Source organism: Chlorocebus sabaeus, chromosome 22 (genome assembly GCF_047675955.1).
Source record: "Chlorocebus sabaeus isolate Y175 chromosome 22, mChlSab1.0.hap1, whole genome shotgun sequence".
Classification (NCBI taxonomy): domain Eukaryota; kingdom Metazoa; phylum Chordata; class Mammalia; order Primates; family Cercopithecidae; genus Chlorocebus; species Chlorocebus sabaeus.
In genome coordinates, this window is record NC_132925.1 from 45,596,161 (window position 1) to 45,617,566 (window position 21,406).

A 21,406-nucleotide genomic window follows, 5' to 3' on the forward strand; every position below is an offset into this window, starting at 1 on the left:
CCAGGAAATTATCCATTTCTTCTAGATTTTCCAGTTTATTTGCGTAGAGGTGTTTATAGTATTCTCTGATGGTAGTTTGTATTTCTGTGGGGTCGGTGGTGATATCCCCTTTATCATTTTTAATTGCGTCGATTTGATTCTTCTCTCTTTTCTTCTTTATTAGTCTTGCTAGTGGTCTGTCAATTTTGTTGATCTTTTCAAAAAACCAACTCCTGGATTCATTGATTTTTTGGAGGGTTTTTTGTGTCTCTATCTCCTTCAGTTCTGCTCTGATCTTAGTTATTTCTTGCCTTCTGCTAGCTTTTGAATGTGTTTGCTCTTGCTTCTCTAGTTCTTTTAATTGCGATGTTAGAGTGTCAATTTTAGATCTTTCCTGCTTTCTCTTGTGGGCATTTAGTGCTATAAATTTCCCTCTACACACCGCTTTAAATGTGTCCCAGAGATTCTGGTATGTTGTATCTTTGTTCTCATTGGTTTCAAAGAACATCTTTATTTCTGCCTTCATTTCGTTATGTACCCAGTAGTCATTCAGGAGCAGGTTGTTCAGTTTCCATGTAGTTGAGCGGTTTTGATTGAGTTTCTTAGTCCTGAGTTCTAATTTGATTGCACTGTGGTCTGAGAGACAGTTTGTTATAATTTCTGTTCTTGTACATTTGCTGAGGAGTGCTTTACTTCCAATTACGTGGTCAATTTTGGAGTAAGTACGATGTGGTGCTGAGAAGAATGTATATTCTGTTGATTTGGGGTGGAGAGTTCTATAGATGTCTATTAGGTCTGCTTGCTGCAGAGATGAGTTCAATTCCTGGATATCCTTGTTAACTTTCTGTCTCGTTGATCTGTCTAATGTTGACAGTGGAGTGTTGAAGTCTCCCATTATTATTGTATGGGAGTCTAAGTCTCTTTGTAAGTCTCTAAGGACTTGCTTTATGAATCTGGGTGCTCCTGTATTGGGTGCATATATATTTAGGATAGTTAGCTCTTCCTGTTGAATTGATCCCTTTACCATTATGTAATGGCCTTCTTTGTCTCTTTTGATCTTTGATGGTTTAAAGTCTGTTTTATCAGAGACTAGTATTGCAACCCCCGCTTTTTTTTGTTCTCCATTTGCTTGGTAAATCTTCCTCCATCCCTTTATTTTGAGCCTATGTATGTCTCTGCATGTGAGATGGGTCTCCTGAATACAGCAGATTGATGGGTCTTGACTCTATCCAGTTTGCCAGTCTGTGTCTTTTAATTGGAGCATTTAGTCCATTTACATTTAAGGTTAAGATTGTTATGTGTGAACTTGATCCTGCCATTATGATATTAACTGGTTATTTTGCTTGTTAGTTGATGCAGTTTCTTCCTAGCCTTGATGGTCTTTACATTTTGGCATGTTTTTGCAATGGCTGGTACCGGTTGTTCCTTTCCATGTTTAGTGCTTCCTTCAGGGTCTCTTGTAAGGCAGGCCTAGTGGTGACAAAATCTCTAAGCATTTGCTTATCTGTAAAGGATTTTATTTCTCCTTCACTTATGAAACTTAGTTTGGCTGGATATAAAATTCTGGGTTTAAAATTCTTTTCTTTAAGAATGTTGAATATTGGCCCCCACTCTCTTCTGGCTTGAAGAGTTTCTGCTGAGAGATCTGCTGTTAGTCTGATGGGCTTCCCTTTGTGGGTAACCTGACCTTTCTCTCTGGCTGCCCTTAAGATTTTTTCCTTCATTTCAACTTTGGTGAATCTGGCAATTATGTGTCTTGGAGTTGCTCTTCTCGAGGAGTATCTTTGTGGCGTTCTCTGTATTTCCTGGATTTGAATGTTGGCCTGCCCTACTAGGTTGGGGAAGTTCTCCTGGATGATATCCTGAAGAGTGTTTTCCAACTTGGTTCCATTTTCCCCCTCACTTTCAGGTACCCCAATCAGACGTAGATTTGGTCTTTTTACATAATCCCATACTTCTTGCAGGCTTTGTTCATTTCTTTTTCTCCTTTTTTCTTTTGGTTTCTCTTCTCGCTTCATTTCATTCATTTGATCCTCAATCGCTGACATTCTTTCTTCCAGTTGATCGAGTCGGTTACTGAAGCTTGTGCATTTGTCACGTATTTCTCGTGCCATGGTTTTCGTCTCTTTCATTTCATTTGTGAGCTTCTCTGCATTAATTACTCTAGCCATCAATTCTTCCACTTTTTTTTCAAGATTTTTAGTTTCTTTGCGCTGGGTACGTAATTCCTCCTTTAGCTCTGAGAAATTTGATGGACTGAAGCCTTCTTCTCTCATCTCGTCGAAGTCATTCTCCGTCCAGCTTTGATCCGTTGCTGGCGATGAGCTGCGCTCCTTTGCCGGGGGAGATGCGCTCTTATTTTTTGAATTTCCAGCTTTTCTGCCCTGCTTTTTCCCCATCTTTGTGGTTTTATCTGCCTCTGGTCTTTGATGATGGTGATGTACTGATGGGGTTTTGGTGTAGGTGTCCTTCCTGTTTGATAGCTTTCCTTCTAACAGTCAGGATCCTCAGCTGTAGGTTGTAGCTGTAGGAGATTGCTTGAGGTCCACTCCAGACCCTGTTTGCCTGGGTATCAGCAGCAGAGGCTGCAGAAGATAGTATATTTCTGAACAGCGAGTGTACCTGTCTGATTCTTGCTTTGGAAGCTTCCTCTCAGGGGTGTACTCCACCCTGTGAGGTGTGGGGTGTCAGACTGCCCCTAGTGGGGGATGTCTCCCAGTTAGGCTACTCAGGGGTCAGGGACCCACTTGAGCAGGGAGTCTGTCCCTTCTCAGATCTCAACCTCCGTGTTGGGAGATCCACTGCTCTCTTCAAAGCTGTCAGACAGAGTCGTTTGCGTCTGCAGAGCTGCTGCGTTTGTTATTGTTTACTGTGCCCTGTCCCCAGAGGTGGAGTCTACAGAGACAGGCAGGTTTCCTTGAGCTGCTGTGAGCTCCACCCAGTTCGAGCTTCCCAGCAGCTTTGTTTACCTACTTAAGCCTCAGCAATGGCGGGCGCCCCTCCCCCAGCCTCGCTGCTGCCTTGCCAGTAGATCACAGACTGCTGTGCTAGCAATGAGGGAGGCTCCGTGGGTGTGGGACCCTCCCGGCCAGGTGTGGGATATGATCTCCTGGTGTGCTGGTTTGCTTAAAGCGCAGTATTGGGGTGGGAGTTACCCGATTTTCCACGTGTTGTGTGTCTCAGTTCCCCTGGCTAGGAAAAGGGATTCCCTTCCCCCTTGCGCTTTCCAGGTGAGGCAATGCCTCGCCCTGCTTCAGCTCTCGCTGGTCGGGCTGCAGCAGCTGACCAGCACCGATCGTCTGGCACTCCCCAGTGAGATGAACCCAGTACCTCAGTTGAAAATGCAGAAATCACCGGTCTTCTGTGTCGCTCGCGCTGGGAGTTGGAGACTGGAGCTGTTCCTATTCGGCCATCTTGCTCCACCCCCCAGTATATTAACTTTTTGATGTGCTGCTGGATTTGGTTTGCTAGTATTTTGTTGAGGATTTTTGTGTCTATGTTCATCGGGGATATTGGCCTGAAGTTTTCTTTTTTTGTTATGTCTCTGCCAGATTTTGGTATTAGGCTGATTCTGGCTTCACAGAATGAGTTAGGTAGGATCTCCTTTTCAATTTTTTGGTAATACTTTCAATAGGATTGGTGTCATTACTTCTTTGTATGTCTGGTAGAATTCAGTATGAATCCGTCTGGCCCTGAGCTTTCCTTGGTTGCTAGTTTTTTTCATTACTGATTCAGTTTCAGAGTTCAATATTGGTCTATTACAGCATTTCAATCTTTTCCTGCTTCAGTCTTGGGAGATTGTGTGTTTCCAGGAATTTATCCATTTCCTCTAGATTTTCTCATTTGTGTCCATATATTTGTTCACAGTATTCTCTAAGAATCTTTTCTAATTTCTGTGGATTGGTTGTAATGTCATCTTTGCCATTTCTGATTATACTTACTTGGATCTTCTCTTTTTGTATATTAATGTAGCTAGTGGTCTATTGATCTAGTTTATTTTTTTGAAAAACCAACTCTTGGTTTCATTGATCTTTTGTGTGGATTTTTGCATCTTAATTTCATTCAGTTCTCTAATTTTCACTTCTTTTCTTTGACTGGTTTTGGGGTTGGTTTGTTCTGTTTTTCTAGTTCCTTTAGGTGAAGTTAGTTTGTGAATTTGAGATCTTTCTATTTTCTTGATGAAGCCATTTAGTGCTATAAACTTTCCTTTTAACACTGCTTTAGCTGCATCTCAGAGATTCTGGCAGAAGGTTCCCCATATTCAGGGTTTCTTCTACTTTAAACCCCACCCCTCCTCCTTCTCCACTGGTTCAAAAACTACTCCAACCAGTGAAACCTCCTCTGCCATTCTCCCTCTCCGGGAAGTGGCCAGGGTAAAAGGCATTGCTGACATTCATGGCTCTTCTCCATGTCTGATCTGTGGCAGATCGAACAGCTTCTGGGATCTTTTTCTAAAAATCCCTCTCATTATCACAGTGAATTCCTGCACATAACTCAATCCTTTAATTTAACTTGGCATAACATTTATATAATTCCAACCTCCACCCTTACCCTTAATAAAAAAGAGCACTCAGCTTAATTAAAATGGATATCCAAGAAAATATATTCAAAAGACCTTTATGTTTTTCTCTTCATAAATCTGGTTTTCCTGAAAAAAGTTTTTTTCTCAGTCAAAATTTCATTTCTCCACTCTATCTTGCCACTTTTAATGCATGCATTAAAAACCCTAAAATAACTCCTAGTAGCCTGGAACTCCCTGGGAAAACAGAAAAGGTGCCACAAATCCCATTTTGGGAAAAATCTCTGTTTTCCTTATGGACCACCTCAAATTAAAGGTGAATAAGTACCTCTCAAAATCTATCTTTGTATTCCAGCTATGCTTGTTTATTAGGCCCTGAAAATTGTTTTCCTAGCCCTGTTCTTAAAGGGCCTCATCCGGAGGCCAATAATCCAATTTAAAAAATTAGCAAATGTAAATCTTATAACTACTGGATCTTCTTCCGGTTGTCTGTGTGGCTATATATACGTTATGAGTGCAGTGTCTATTAAAAGGAGCTCTGAGTAATTAATTGGCCTAAGAAAAATAAGCGATTAAATGCATCTTATTTATTTGTTTGTTTGTTTATTTATTTATTTATTTTTGAGACGGAGTCTTGCTCTGTCGCCAGGCTGGAGTGCAATGGCACAATCTCGGCTCACTGCAACCTCCGCCTCCCGGGTTCAAGTGATTCTCCTTCCTCAGCCTCCTGAGTGGTTGGTACTACAGGTGTGCACCACCACCCTCAGCTAATTTTTGTATTTTTAGTGGACACGGGGTTTCACCACGTTGGTCAGGGTGGTCACAATCTCCTGATCTCCTGACCTTGTGTCTGTCTGCCTCGGCCTCCCAAAGTGCTGGGATTACAGGTGTGAGCCACCATGCCCAGCCTAAATCAAATATTTTTAAGGAAAATATTAAGCAAAGTAATACTGTGTATATTGCCATTTTACTTTATTCCTCTGTTAAAGCAAAATCTTGGGTTTTTTATTATGTGTGCGTGCTTTCATTAGATGTCCTACTTAGCTGTGCTAAGATATACTAGTACTATTTATGGTTTAAGTTTTAATTCTTAGGTATTTCTCCAGCTCTGACATTGTTTTCCAAAGACATGCTAAACTGTATTGCACAGTTCAAAATTTAATTACTTAAGGGATCAATCTAGGCATTGTTCTTGGTCTTTGATAGCAAACACAGAACACGTATATTATCACTATATTAATTTTTTTTTTTTTCTGAGACAGAGTTTCACTCTTGTTGCCCAGGCTGGAGTGCAATGGCACAATCTTGGCTCAGTGCAACCTCCGTCTCCCAGGTTCAAGCAATTCTCCTGCCTCAGCCTCCTGAGTAGCTGGAATTACAGGCACATACCACCACGCCTGGCTAATTTTTTGTATTTTTAGTAGAAATGGGGTTTCACCATGTTAGCCAGGCTGGTCTGGAACTCCTGACCTCGGGTGATCTGCCTGCCTTGGCCTCCCAAAGTGCTGGGATTACGGGCGTGAGCCAACATATCCGGCCTCACTATATTAATTTTTGAAGGCTTTTCTTTGACATTTAAAACTGTGACAACAGATATTCACATTCAATGTTTATAGAAACTGAACAATGTCTTTATTAATAATTTTATTATAAAATTTCATAAACCATGTTTTTCAAAATAAATTTATATCAAATCCAGCTTCCTCAAAATGCTAGTAGTTAAGTATGTCAATATACTAAATAAATCATTCACTTGTACCCATGGAGAAAATGTAATGTTACTGCCCTTCACAGTGAAAAAAAAAAATCTTTCATTTTAAAAATTAAATTAAAAAATGTTACATAAGTTGGCACTTTAGTAGTGTATACACTAGCATTAGTTTATACACCTCTTTTGCCACTGAGGAATTCAAGTTAAAATGTCCCTCAGTCATATAGCTCTAAAATATATCTTTCATTCATAATGTCTGCTCAGACAATTAGTTTGAGTCATTTTCATTTATACTATAAAACAAAAGCAAACTAGTCCAGTTTAATTTTTTATACTTAAAATATTGCACATTTTCTAGATATGAGTCACTCAGATTAGTATCTACGTAGGTTCAGTCAAATCCAACCATAAATTCAAGTTATTATATTCTATAACTCTATAAAATACATAGAAGTATTATTACTTTGCCTTTATAACAAAACCTAAGAATCTGTTTCAATTTATAAATTCAGCATTTAAACAAAAATATTTTAGTTCCCAAAGTTCTAAAAAAATGATAAAACAATAAGGAAAAAAGGAACCAGGGCTTAGTACCACATATTTTTCTCTTGGGGTTGTAAGGTAGTCTCCTTCTTTTCAGAACACTTTATTATATTTCACTTATAGACCTGATTTTCTGTGTCAAAGTACAATTCTCATGCTGAAGCTGTAACCTAAAAAGGCAAAAAAACCGTTGTCTTCATTGTACAAACATATTCATCGCTTTAACAAGATAATAAGCGAACAAAATTTAGAATGCAAGCTAAGTAAGAATACTGTCTCTATAAACATGTCCCTAAGATAAACCACAATTGGCAGCTAATTTACGTGTCTAGAAAATCTCAGTTCCCACCAGTAAAAATATCCTCAGTGGCTAGTGCACCTTAAGAAAAAGCTGGCATACTAAATAAATAATGTTCATGTGGGAGCCAGAAGCTGGGTAAGCCTTGCCTTTAGACTACAAAAATACTCTGTGACTACAAAAATAAAGCCAGCACTTTTAAAACTAGTAAGCCTTCACCTGTCAGTATCATAAAGAGTATTGCCCAACTAAACTTTGTTCCCACCTGTTCATTAGTTACTTATTTCTACCTAAGCACTCAGCTTGCGATTTTACCCAAGTGTTTAAAATAGAAAAAACCAGCATTATATTTCAGAGCTACTTTGCCCAAATTACAAAATGTGTCAGTGTTTTTAGTTTCAAGTCACACACAAAAAAACTTAACATGTTTTACATTAAAGTGAAAAATTGCTAAAAGTTACCATTATAACGTAATTAAAACTGCTAAACGTGGATTTGCATGCAAGGTGTATAAAAACAGAAAAAAGTGTTTTTAGTTAAAAATTATAAAAAGGCATAAAAATGTACATTTTGCTGAAGAATAATAAATTGTCTTAAAATTAAATAAAATAAAGTGAAAGGTTAAACAAATTGTAAAAACATTGTAAAAATTAATTCTGCAAAGAGAACTCTGTGTGTAAACACATTAACTAAACTCAAAAGGGTATTATATGTTTTTATTTTCTGTAAATTAAACACTAAAATAAAAGCACCACAAGCTTTTCTTAAAATGCTAATCTACTCTTTAGCAAAACTTGTCAAGGGTTATAATGGGTATATAAAAATCTCACTTCATGGTCAAACTCATTAAAATTAAATAAAATTATCTATAAGGTTTCATTAAAATTAAGGTTAACAATAGCAAACTAATGAAAGGGTAAAATTTAACTTTCTCTCTTAAACAAAATTTTCATGTAATACAAAAGGCTAATAAATGGCTTTTGCTTTTCCAGATTGTTATCTCATTATTTTAGCAAAAAAAACAAAACAAACAGAAAAATAAAAACTTATAGTAATCTAAAATTCTATTTTATAATATCAAGGGTTTTACATTTTAAACATATTTAACAGCCTTCCCTAAATCAAACTTTAGTCTTGAGGTTGTCTTTCCTGACCCCTGGCTTTTCAGTGCTGCACAAAACCCCTAACCCATCCAAAGAGAGGTAAACAGAATTATTTAGCAACATAAAGTTTCCAAAATAATGTCTAATAGGTTATATTTTAAGGAATAATGTTAACATATGTTCCAAAACTGTATGGGATGTCTAAGGTTCTTATGTCTAAATATGTGCTATTAATCACAATTAAAGTTGTTATGTTGGGTTACTGTATTTTTTTTTTTTTTTTTTTTTTTTTGAGATGGAGTCTCACTCTGTCGCCCAGGCTGGAGTGCAGTGGCTGGATCTCAGCTCACTGCAAGCTCCGCCTCCCGGGTTTAGGCCATTCTCCTGCCTCAGCCTCCCGAGTAGCTGGGACTATAGGCACTCACCACCTCGCCCGGTTAGTTTTTTGTATTTTTTTAGTAGAGACGGGGTTTCACCGTGTTAGCCAGGATGGTCTCAATCTCCTGACCTCATGATCCACCAGTCTCGGCCTCCCAAAGTGCTGGGATTACAGGCTTGAGCCACCGCGCCCGGCCCAGGGTTACTGTAAACCACAAAAATAACTAAATTTCTTTGTCAATTGTGTTTCTAACTGTATCCAAGCTAGACATTTTGTTATTTACAGACAATTTTTATTTTGTTTTAATTATCTTCAAAACATGGTTTATATTCAAGCTGTGAAACTTTAACAAGCGCTCTCAAAGGCAGGTTTCTCACAACTGCAACAACACAACAACAAACAAAACATACAGAACTCATAAAAAGCTAAAATGTTTGTAAATATCGAGCAAAATAAAAGTTAATAAAATGCACTAAACTAATAAAAAACAAAAACAAGTTTTTACCTTTTCCTTAGAATGCTGCTAATCTTTATCTTATTTTTCAGAGTCAAGAAGACTGGTCTTAAGCTAGCTACAGCCTTTAACAACTAAGTAAAGTATACTCCTGTAAATAGAATTTAAAGTGTGTTTTTTTTCTTTGCCTAGTTCCTCTAGAATTTAAAAACTAGTTATAAGTGCTCTTTTTTATTTTTTAAATTTTTTATTATACTTTAAGTTCTAGGGTATGTGTTCTTAAATGACAACACTATAGTTTGCATCAGTGCAGTAAGAATCTATTTTCTTTTGTAACAGAATACAATTGGAAAAACTGGTTATTTTACCAAGGCTTTGACTGGAATGGTGTGCTCTCCTCCAAGGAATCAAACTTAACTTATAAAGCCAATGAAACCCTTGGAAAACTGGCCTCATAGTTTGTGTGCACAGTCCCCATACAGGGTTTCTGACCTGTGGTAAGTAAAGAATGTCACTTTCTGACAGGCCAGGAACCCCAAGTTATCTTAAAACCTCAAAAGAAAAGGAATTCACCCATCTCATAAGTATTTAATGGTACAAATCCATGGCTGGGTTTGGCTTTAATAAGTCTTATCTCAAATTCCTTCTCTATAACAAAATTCCATCAAAGCCGATTTAAAAGGCCTATGTAGCAAATAATTATTCTTGCTGCACTATACACAAATAATTAAGCCAAGTATAATAAAGCAAACCAGTCCTACCATAAATTGTCTTTTAATAAAAATAGGAAACTGAAAAGTAAAAATTGTGTTCCAAAAACTATAGCATACCTGTTGCTAAATTCTAGTCTTGCCTAATGTTTTTCAATTTTTATTATCTTCTACAGTTTAAATTATATCTGTTACAGAAATCAACTCCTGGATACATCACACTCAAGTCAAAGCCTAAAGAGCTGAGAAAGCAACCCCTAGCAGCCCAGAAAAACGTCCTATTAATGTAAAAAAAAAAAAAAAAAAAAAAAAAAAAAAAGAAAAAAGAAATCTTAAGCTAAAAATCATACAAGTTAAGTAACTAAGTAAAAATTACTCATCTTACTCAGTCTCAACCCTACCTCACCAAATACTTTTTGTTGTTTCTACCTCTCCTTTTAAGCCAACTATTAAAACGTTTTTTAATGAAAATTATTTACTATGACACGCTCGCGGGAATGGCTGTACTATTTGCAGTAGCACTGTGTACCCTCAGAGCGGAATACTGGACAGAGAATCTCAGTTACTGTAGCATTCTGCTTAATTATTATCCTCATAGCAGGAATAACAGTTACTAACAAAAAATAATACATGGGTCTTTCCGAACATGCACCTCTGCCTGTCATTAAAAGAAAAAAACAAGGTGCTTCTGTCTCAGGCCTAATAAAAAACGCTGCTGAAAAGCCTAGGACTAATGTTTTTACTCTGTTTAATTAACCTTTTTCAAAAATTTTTAACCGACAGAATCATGGCCATTTCGCAGACAACTACCCCAAAACATCGACAAATGGTGTTGCTCCTGCAGTCAATCCAAGACTAAAACACTCTCCGCCCCACATCAGCAGGAAGTAGCCAGAAAGAACACATCCCCCCTTGTCCTTTTATACCCATAGGGTCTGGAATGATAGAGCAGGAGCGCTGTCATCTCAGACAAACAGTGCCACTTGAAATTCCAGATCCCTTTCTAGCCTCATGCGTTTCAAGGAAATCACTTCTCTTCTAACTACAAGCAGCCAGAAAGAGCTGACAGTAAAACACAGATAAGACAGCTGGGATACAGAGGGAAGTCGGGGGAAAGTCTCTTGGGTAACTGCCAAGCTTCACCCTCATACAATGGGCCCCAGTAAAACAGTGGGCTTTAATAATAAGGAATAAGCACATTCCTTTTCCTTCAGGGGCACTAAGATAGGAAAGCTAAAAGCAGACTCTTGGCTGGGCGCGGCGATGGCTCATGCCTGTAATTCCAGCACTTTGGGAAGCTGAGGCAGGCGGATCACGAGGTCAGGATATCGAGACCATCCTGGCTAACACGGTGAAACCCCGCCTCTACTAAAAATACGAAAAATTAGCCAGCTGTGGTGGCACATGCCTGTAGTCCCATCTACTCAGGAGGCTGAGGCAGGAGAATCACTTGAACCCTGGAGGTGGATGTTGCAGTGAGCCGAGATGGCATCATTGCACTGCAGCCTGGCGACAGAGCAAGACTCTGTCTCAATAAATAAATAAGTAAAAGCAGACTGGCGGACTATACCTGCACTGCAGGAAAAATGTATGAAAACAGGTACACAACTCTCCCTCCCAGGTAAGCACAACCAAGAGACACAGAAGCAGTCCAAGCCTCTGATAAACTCTTCCACCCTGAATCCTTAAAAACTCTTAGTCTGTAAGAGAGTGTGCCTCTGACCCAACTCAGTCAGAAGCTCCTGTCAGGTTTATTTTCTCTAAAATAAATGTCTTAACTGGCAAGCCAGCTTTTGTATTTTTTTCCTCTTTCTTTAATTCTTACAGTTCTCACACTTAGAACTGGAGAAAAATCCCCTTCTGTTTTTGGCTGGAGGCAAGGAAAACAGTCATTTTTTTTTTTCTTAAGAAATCTACCCTCATAGAAACTATTATACCAGAACCTAAGTGAATGGACACCCAGGGCCTAACGAACCTAAGTGATGAGGAAAAACCCCAATCCAGCCCCTCTAGCCTTTCTCATCACCTAAAAGGGATAGGAATGAGAAACAGCTGTGAAGGCCACAGCCTAGGGGTGCAGGCTCACTGAAACACTAAGACCTAATTGTAGGACTGTAAAACACTTCCCCCAGCCAAAACACCTTACCACTACATCCACAGGGCTCCAGTATAGTAAGGCGATTATGGATAAGAGAACTGCAAGCCAGAGCCTATTTAAGGAGTCTCTAGAAAAATCCAAAGACAGTAGGGTAGACAAAAACAAGAAGATGAAGAGAGAAAATTATATCCTCTGACACCCACAGCTATAGCAAATAGTAAGCACATTCTAACTCCTAGACAGGTAAATATCAAACCTCACACTAAAGGCCTATCTACCTCAGTACCTTTTACCCAATACATTATATCTGATTTTCCACAAAACAATTACAAGATATATAAAAGACAAAAACACAGTTTGCAAAGATGAAACAAGTACCTAAACCAGAATCAGATATGGAAGCAATGTTGAAATTTTCAGATGGAAAATTTTAAATGATAATTAAAATGCTAAGAGCTCTAATGGAAAATGTGGAGAACATGTAAGAACAAATTGGTCACGTAAGCAGAGAGATGGAAACTAAGAAAAAAATCAAAAAAATTCTAGAAATAAAAACCCTGTGATAAATGCAAAGAATATCTTTAATAGGTTTATCAATAGAATGGATACAACTGAGGAAATAATCAGTGAGATGGATGAAATATCAATAGAAACTTTCCAAACTGAAATGCAAAGAGAAAAATAGAATTAAAAAGACAAAACAGAATATCCAAGAATGGTGGGACAATTGCAATAGGTGTAAATCCTTGTAATAGGGATATCAGATGGAATAATAAAAAAAAGAGAGGAACAGAGAAAGGAATAGTGAAAATATTTGAAGTGATAATGACGGAGAATTTTCCAAAATTAAAGACAGACACCAAACCAAGATCCAGGCAGCTCAGAGGAAACCAAATAGGATAAAGATTATCCCCGAACCCAAAATCTATACTTAGGCATATCATATTCAAACTGCAAAAAATAGAAGACAAAGAGAAAATCTTCAGTGAAGCCAGGGAGAGCCAGGGCAGGACATACCTATAGAGGGAGAGAGATGAGGATTACATCATACTTCTGTTCATAAACCATGCAATCAGGAATAGAATAGAAAGAAATATTTAAAGAATTGAAACATTCCATCAACTTAGAACTAAATAGATTCCATCTGTATGCAGTAAAATTGTCCTGCAAACGTGGAGGAGAAAGACTTCCCAAACAAAAATTGAAGGAATTCGTCACTAGCAAACTGCCTTACAAGATATGTTAAAAGAAGTTATTCAGAAGAAAAGGAAAATTGAACAAGTCAGAAACTCAGATCAACATACAAAAGAGTATTAGAAATAAATAAAGGTGAAATAAATTTTTTTCTTATTCTTAAGCTGAGAGATAACAATTTGTTCAAAATAATAATTGCAACAATGTGTTCAGTGATTGTAGCTTATGGATAAGTGAAATGAATGCCAGCAGTAATAATAAGGCATGGGAGGGAGGAATCAGGAATACTCTGCAATAAGGCCCTTACACTACCCACAAAGTGTACAGTGTTATTTGAAAGCAGACTTAAATTAGTTTTAAGTGTATATTGCAAACTGTAAGTTGACCACTAAAAAAGCAACAACAAGAAAGTAAAATTGATACGCTAAGAGAGAAAAGAAAATGGAATCATACAAAATGCTCAGTTAAGATCAGAAAAGGCAGAAAAAAGTGTGGAAGAAAAAAGAAACAAAGGACAAATAGAAAACAGTAATAAATATGGTAGATATTAATCCAACTATATCAAAAATCATTTTAAATATCAATGGTCTAAATATACCAATTAAAACATGTGACTATCAGAGTGAATAAAGAATCATCACCTAACTATATGTTGTCTACAAGAAACCCATTTCAACATAAAAACCAGATAGATTAAAAACAAAGGGATGGAGAAAGATATACCCTGCTACCACTAATCAAAAGAAATACGGAGATGTTCTATTAACTAAGGCAGACTTCAGAGAAAGGAAAATTATTAGGAATAAAGAGGAGCATTATATAATGGTAAAGGGATCAATTATCCCAGCTGACCTAATACTCCTTAATGTACCTACTCCTTAGGTACATAATGTGTATGTACCTAACAATGGAGCGCTAAAATGTGTAAAGCAAACACTGATAGAATTCCAAGGAGAAATAGATGAATCCACTATTATTACAGTTGGAGACATCAACGCCTATCTGTCAGTCCCCACCCATTTTTTTTTTGAGGCAGAGTTTCGCTCTTGTTGCCCAGGCTGGAGTGCAGTGGCGTGATCTCAGCTCACTGCAACCCCCACCTCCCAGGTTCAAGCAATTCTCCTGCCTCAGCCTCCTGAGGAGCTAGGATTACAGGCATGTGCCACCACACCTGGCTAATTTTGTATTTTTAGTAGAGACGGGGTTTCTCCATGTTTGTCAGGCTGGTCTCGAACTCCTGACCTCAGGTGATCTGCTCGCCTCAGCCTCCTAAAGTGCTGGGATTACAGGCATGAGCCACCGTGCCTGGCCAGTCCCCACTAACTGATAGATCCAGCAGGTTGGAAATCAGTAAGGACATAGTTGAATTGAAGAGCACCATCAATTAAGTGTATCTAATTGGCATTTATAGAATACTTCATCCAACAACAGCAGAATACACATTCTTCTCAAGCTCACATAGAATATTCATCAAGACAGACCACATTCTGTGCCATAAAACACACAACAACAAATATCAATTATTTCTATGACGGAGAGTACTTGGATCACAACAGAATCACTAGAAATCAATAACAGAAAGAGCTCTGAAAAACATTTTAAAAATGGAAACTAAATGACACACTTCTAAACAACATGTAAACAGACCAAAGAATAAATCTCAAGAAAAAATTTAAAATATTTCAAACTAAATTAAAATGAAAATATAACATCAAAATTTATGGGATGCTGCTAAAGTAGTGTTTAGAGGGAAATTTAGAGCACTGAATGCATATATTATTAAAGAAGAAAGAGCTAAAAGCAAGCTTCCAAATTAGGAAACTAGAAAAAGAAGAGCAAATTAAATCCAAAATAAGCAGAAGAAAGGAAATAATAAAAATTACAGCAGGACCTGTGAAATTGAAAACACGTTGTCAATAGGGAAAATCAATAAAACCTAAAACTGGTTCCTTGAAAAGATGAATAAAATTGATACACCTCTAGCCAGGTTAACTAAGAAGACAAAGAGAGAAGGCTCAAATTACTAATATCAAAAATGAAAGAAGGGCCATCAATACTGATCCTATGGTCATTAAAAGGATAATAAAGTACTAGTATGAACAACTCTATATCAACAAATTTGGTAAGTGAAATGAAATGAAACAATTCCTTGAAAGCACAATGTTCCAAAACTCACACAAAGAGAAATAGATAATCTGAATAGGCCTATACTGATTAAAGAACAGGAGCCTATAACCAGTAGCCTTCCAATATAGAAAGCACTAGGGTTAATGAATATGACCAAACATTTAAGAAAGAAATTATGCCAATTCTCTATGATCTCTTTCAAAAAATAGAAGTAGAGGAAATTCTCTAATTCTCTTGGGCCAGAATTACCATAGTACCAAAACCAGAAACATGACAAGAAAGGAAACTAACAGACCAATGTTTATCATAAACAAAGATGTTAAAATCCTCAAAAAAAATCAGCAATTAAATCTAACAATGTTTAAAAAGAATTATGCATAACCACCACATGGGATTTATTCTAGGTTAAACATTTAAAAATCAATTAATGCAACCCATCACATGAATAGGCTAAGGAAGAATTATATGATCATATCAATAGATCCAGAAAATGCATTTGACAAAAATTTAACATCCATTTATGAAAAGAGCTTTCAGCAAACTAGTAATAAACGGAAACTTAACTTGATAAAGAAGATCTATGAAAAACCTACAGCTAACATCATACTTAATGGAGAGAAATTGGAAGATTTTCCCCCAAGATCAGAAATAAGGCAAGGATGTTCCCTTTCACCTTTCCTATTCAACATTATACTGGAAGTCCTGGCTAATGTAATTAGAAAAGAAAAGAAAATGAAAAGTCTGTAGATTGAAAGGAAGAAATAAATCGTCCTTGTTCTCAAAAAACATTATTGGCTATGTGGAAAATGCCAACAAAGCAACAGAAAACTGGAAATAATAAGTTATTCTACCAAAGTTGCTGGATGTAAAGTTATGGTTAATATATAAAAATCGATTACTTTCTTATATACTGGCAATAAACAATTGGAATTTGAGATTAAAAACACAAAACCATTTACATTAGCACCAAAAAGTGAATTACTTATACATAAATCTAAAATATGTCAGGATCTATGTGAGAATAACCATAACTGATGAAAACATAAAAATATGTATAAATAAATGAAGAGATATTACATGTTCATGGATAGGGAAACTCCAGATGTCAGTTCTTTCCAACTTTATCTATAGATTCAATGCAATCCCAATCAAAACCCCAGCAGTTATTTGTGGATATCAACAAACTGATTCTCAAGTTTATATGGAGAGACAAAAGACCTGGAATAGTCAACACAATATTGAAGGAGAACAAAGTTAGAGGACTGATACTGCCTGTCCCCAGTACTTTACTATAAAGCTACAGTAATCAAGACAGTGTGGTATTGGCAAAATAATAGCCAGATAGATCAATGGAACAGAATAGAGAGCTCAGAAGTAAACTCACATCAATACAGTCAACTGATCTTTGACAAAGAGACAAAGGCAAGACAATGGAGAAAATCTGCATTGCACAAAAATCACACCAAAAATCTGTTGATGTTTATAGCATCTTTATTTGTAACTGCCAAGACTTGGATTTGACTTTTTAGATACAATAACAGCACAATTCATGGAGGAAAAAAAATGGTACATTAGACTTCATTAAAATTTAAAACTTCTGCTCTGCAAAAGACACTGTTAAGAGAATGAAAAGACAAGCCATGGTTGGGGAGAAAAGACATCTGTTAAAGCACTTATCCAAAATATACAAAGAACTATTAAAACTCAACAGTAAAACAAACAACCCAATTTTAAGATGGGCAAAGTAAATTAACAGACACCTCACAAAAGAAGATATACAGATGGCAGATAAGCATTTAAAAAGATGCTCAACACTGTAAGTCATTACAGATTGCAAATTAAAATATAACAATGAGACACTACTATACGCATATTAGAAGAGTTAAATTCAGAGCACTGACAACAAATGCTGACAAGGCTGTGGAGCAACAGGAACTCTCATTTATTACTGGTAGAAATGAAAAATGATGCCACCACTATGGAAAAAGGTTTGGTAGTTTCTTATAACCCAAAACATACTTTTACCATATGATCCATCAATTGCTCTTGACATTTACTCAAATGAGAAGAAAACTAATGTCCACACAAAAACCTGCACACAAATGTTGATAGCAGCTTTATTTGCTGCTAAAACTTGGAAGCAACCAAGATATCCTTTAGTACATGAATAGAGAAATAAACTGTGGTACATTCACATCCATACAACAGAGTGTAAGTCAGTGATCAAAAGAAATCAATTATCAAGTCACAGAAAGACATGGAGGACGCTTAAACGCATTTTGCTAAGTGAAAGAAGCCAGTCTGGAAAGGCTACATACCATATGATTCATATATACTATATGACATTCTAGAAAAGGCAAAACTACAAAGGCAGTAACCAGTGTTTGCCAGGGATAGGTAGGGGGGTTTGGGGGTGGATAGGTAGAGCATAGGAGAGTTTTAGGGCAGTGAAACTATTCTCTATGATACTGTAACGCTGGATACACATCATTATATGTTTGTTCAAAACCATAGAATGTACAGCACCAAGAGGGAATTCTAATGTAAATTATGGACTTTCATTAATAACGTTGTATCAATATCGGCTCACCAAGTATATAACAAAATTGGCCAGGCCTGGTGGCTCACACCTGTAATCCCAGCACTTTGGGAAGCCAAGGCGGTCTGATCATTTGAGGCCAGGAGTTCTGATCATTTGAGGCCAGGAGTTCAAAACCAGCCTGGCTAACATGGTAAAACCCTGTCTCTACTATTATAAAAATACAATAGTTGGGCATGGTGGTGCACCTGTAATCCCAGCTACTTGAGAGGCTGAGGCACAAGAATTGCTTGAACCTGGGAGGCAGAGACTGCAGTGAGCTGAGACTGTGCCACTGCATTCCAGCCTAGGCAACAGAGCAAGACTATGTCAAAAAAAAAAAAAGGTATAACAAAAATATCATCTCAATGCACGATGTTAAAAATAGGGGAGGCCAGGCCTAGTGGTTCATGCCTATAATCCCAGCACTTTGGGAGGCCAAGGCAGAGGATCACTTGAGCCCTTGAGTTCAAGACCAGCCTGGGCAACAAAGTGAGACCCCTCTCTACAAAAAAATTTTAAAATTAGCCAGAAGTGGTTGTGCATGCCTGTAGTCCCACTACTTGGGAGGCTGAGGCATGAGAATCACTTCAGCTCAGGAGTTCAAGGCTGCAGTAAGCTGCGTTCGTGCCACTGCACTCCAGCCTAGGCAACAAAGTGAGACCCTGTCTCAAAAAAACAGAAAAAAAAAAAATGAAAGGAAAAGAATAGAAAGAGAAATAGGAGAAAGTATGCAGGGAGGGACAGACTGAGAATATGGGAACTCGGCACTCTATCCTCAATTTTTCTGTAAACCTAAAAGTGCTCTAAAAATGTCTATTAACTGAAATAAATGAATATTTATTTATATATAGAATATTTAATCTATAGTTCACATCTTACTCCAAAATGCAGTCCAATTGGGTTAAAAATTAATACTTGAAAATCAAATGTAAGAAGAAAACATTAAATTATTAGAAAATATTGGTAAATATTGGATTATACAAACCTGACACTGTCAAAACACCCCAACAAGTAACAAACCACAATAATTTTGTAAGGCTTAAGTTTGTGTGTGTGTGTGTGTGTGTGTATGTGTGTGCATGTGTGTGTTTATTTGCAGGGTAAAATCCTAGAAGAATTTACACTGAAATGTTGAAAGTCACTGGGTAAAGGGTTTTGGGTTTCAGAGGTTTTTGACGACTGTAATTATGTTGTTTTCTTAACAGAATGTTCTTTTTTATATTGCACATGATTACTTCTGAAAATAAATAAATAAATAAAAGAGTAGGTTGTTCCCCCCTGCAGGGAGGTAGAGTCCAGGTGACCACTAAGGGGCTGTTGTCACAGTCCAGGGAAAGCGAGTATGACAGACACAGGAGCCTAGGGAGGGGCCTCAGTCAGGCTTTCCCTTTGGCCCCAGAAAGAGCAGGGGCCTCCAGGGAGAGGGGCTGGAAAGAGCCCAGAGAGCTCCTTGTGGGCTGTATGGGCAGCCTCCAGGCCTCCTCCCCGCCCCCCCCACCCCCCCACCCCCGTCATTGCTGCTCAGTGTCTTTTCACTTGGTGGTGTGGGGACACTGGGAGGCTTCCTGGGCCTCCCAACCCCCCTACCCAATTCCCAGCCCAGGCCTGGCTCTCCAGGACCCAGCTTCTAGTCCCTGTGAGGCTGGGCCACCCTGCAGGACTGCAGCTCTGGGCCCTCTGTTCTGGTGCTGGGGTCCTGGGGCCCATGAACGCAGCTCTAGCACCGAGCAGAGGCTCAGCCCAGAGGCCAGCATTCCGCTGCAAGATGTCTCATTTCCCCGCTGCCCTTTGGAGGGCCCAAGGCCGACCCCTCTCCTGCACTCAGCCTTTTTGGTCTGGCACTTGGCAGGGAGGCCACTTTGTCCCTTGGGGGTCATGCTCTACCTGCTTTCTCTCCCACAGCCCTCGGAACAGGCAACAGGACCCGTCCAGAGACCTGGCCCTCTGGACCTTAGGCCTCAGGCCAACCCTGAGTAAATCCATCTTTGAGCCTCAGTCTCCTTTTCTCTATAAGGGACGCCACACCATTGTCTCCCCCCATGGCCGTGAGAGTTAACGCTAACAAGAACACAGCAGCCGGCGGAGAGTGACGGCTCACGCCTATAACCCCAGCACTTTGGGAGGCTGATCACGAGGTCAAGCGATCAAGACCAACCTGGCCAACATGGTAAAACCTCGTCTCTGCCAAAAATACAGAAATTAGCTGGGTGTGGTGGCACTTGCCTGTAGTCCCAGCTACTCCAGAGGCTGAGGCAGGAGAATCACTTGAACCCGGGAGGCGGAGGTTGCAGTGAGCCGAGATCGTGCCACTGCTCTCCAGCCTGGGCGACAGAGCGAGACTCTGTCACAAACAAACAAACAAACAAACAAACAGCAGCCAACATTCTCCGAGGGTTTCCTAGGGCCAGGCGCGGGGCAACCTCATGTAATTCTCATGTAACCTTGGGAGGCAGGCACTACTGTTCATTGCCCCTCCGATTTTAGAGACAAGAAACTAAGATTCTGAACACAAGAAACTTGCCCAAGGTCAAGGAGAAGTGGAGGCGTGGGGAGGAAGCAAAGTCACCTGACACCAGTGCCCAAGCCTCCAAGTCTGAGACTACTGATTAAATTCCGTCTCCGTCTGCACTTTGGGAAGATTCTTTGCTCTCCTAAGCAAGCACCCGCGGGGCCTGAGCTCTCGATAGAGGGGCCCCACGAGCCACGTTGTGGGGTCTGCTATCCGATCTCCCTCTGCACACGACCGCCCACTTGAGCGCAGTGGCTGGAGCTGGGACTACAGCGCAGCCCCTGAGCGCGCACGTCGACCCCTCCAATCACAAGAGGCCCTCGTGCCAGGCCCCCAGATTTGGCCAATCAGGGAAGACGTTTCCCTGTCCCAGCATGGGGTCGAGGGTCCCAGGAAACAGGTAGTTCCCAGTCACAAATCATCGTGTCACCTTCGGCTGGTCCCTGTCTCTTATCGAACCTCAGTTTTCTCTTCCATAAGCCGGACCAGTAGTGCCCACCCCACAGGATGGCGCCGGCTCCGTAAGGGCCCTACCACCGCGGCCGGCCAGATCCTCGGCGGGCCAGTCCTGGCGCTGCGGTCCTTTAGCCTGGTGACCCCTGGCCAGGTTCAGGCTCAATTGCTCCAAAGAACACCGGACCCGTACCCCGAGCCCGGCGTCCCAGCGGCGAAGTTTATGGGGCCCGCAGGAGCCCTTGCGGTGAGAACCGAGTCCTGGAGCCCCCGGAGCCCCCGGAGGCCCCGGAGCCGCAGCCAGGGCAGCCTCCCTTCCGCCGGGCGTCCGGCGCTTTCGAGAGAGCAGAAACTCACCGCGTGCAGGAGTTGGTGCGGGCGTAGCCGGCAGGTTAGACTTCTGTGAGCCGCAAACTGGGGTTGGTGCCGACCCGTCCTGGTAGCCAGGAGGTGGGACCGGTCCCCGCCAGTCCGCGAGCTCTGGTTAAGGCCGGAGCGCGTGAGGGGAGGGGCGCGGGGCGGGCTGAGAGTCAGCCGAGTGGGGGCGGCGCTCACTGGTGGTGGGACTGTGGCGGGAGCTCCGCGCACCCTCTCCGGGCCGGTCTATAAATGCCATGTAAAAGCCTACCCCGCAGGGGCCTGCGCTCCTTCCCGCTTAGGTCAAGAAGACTTGCTGTGGACCCTTTTAGAATTCCCTTGGGGGCCCAAGCACCCAGCAAGGCTGGAAGTTCTGAGCAGTGGCAAGGGT

At 39.9% G+C, this 21,406-nt stretch overlaps 1 protein-coding gene across 1 annotated transcript in view; it reads right to left on the reverse strand.

Moving 5' to 3' along the window:
- The window catches only part of ALDH1L1 (aldehyde dehydrogenase 1 family member L1), an 84,855-nt gene extending 63,693 nt beyond the window's left edge, over nt 1-21,162 (reverse strand). Inside the window, exon 1 of the mRNA XM_007985522.3 lies at nt 21,016-21,162. The gene's annotated coding sequence lies outside the window, so the exon portion shown is untranslated. The remainder of the gene's footprint in view (nt 1-21,015) is intronic.
- Nucleotides 21,163-21,406: the final 244 nt, after the last annotated feature.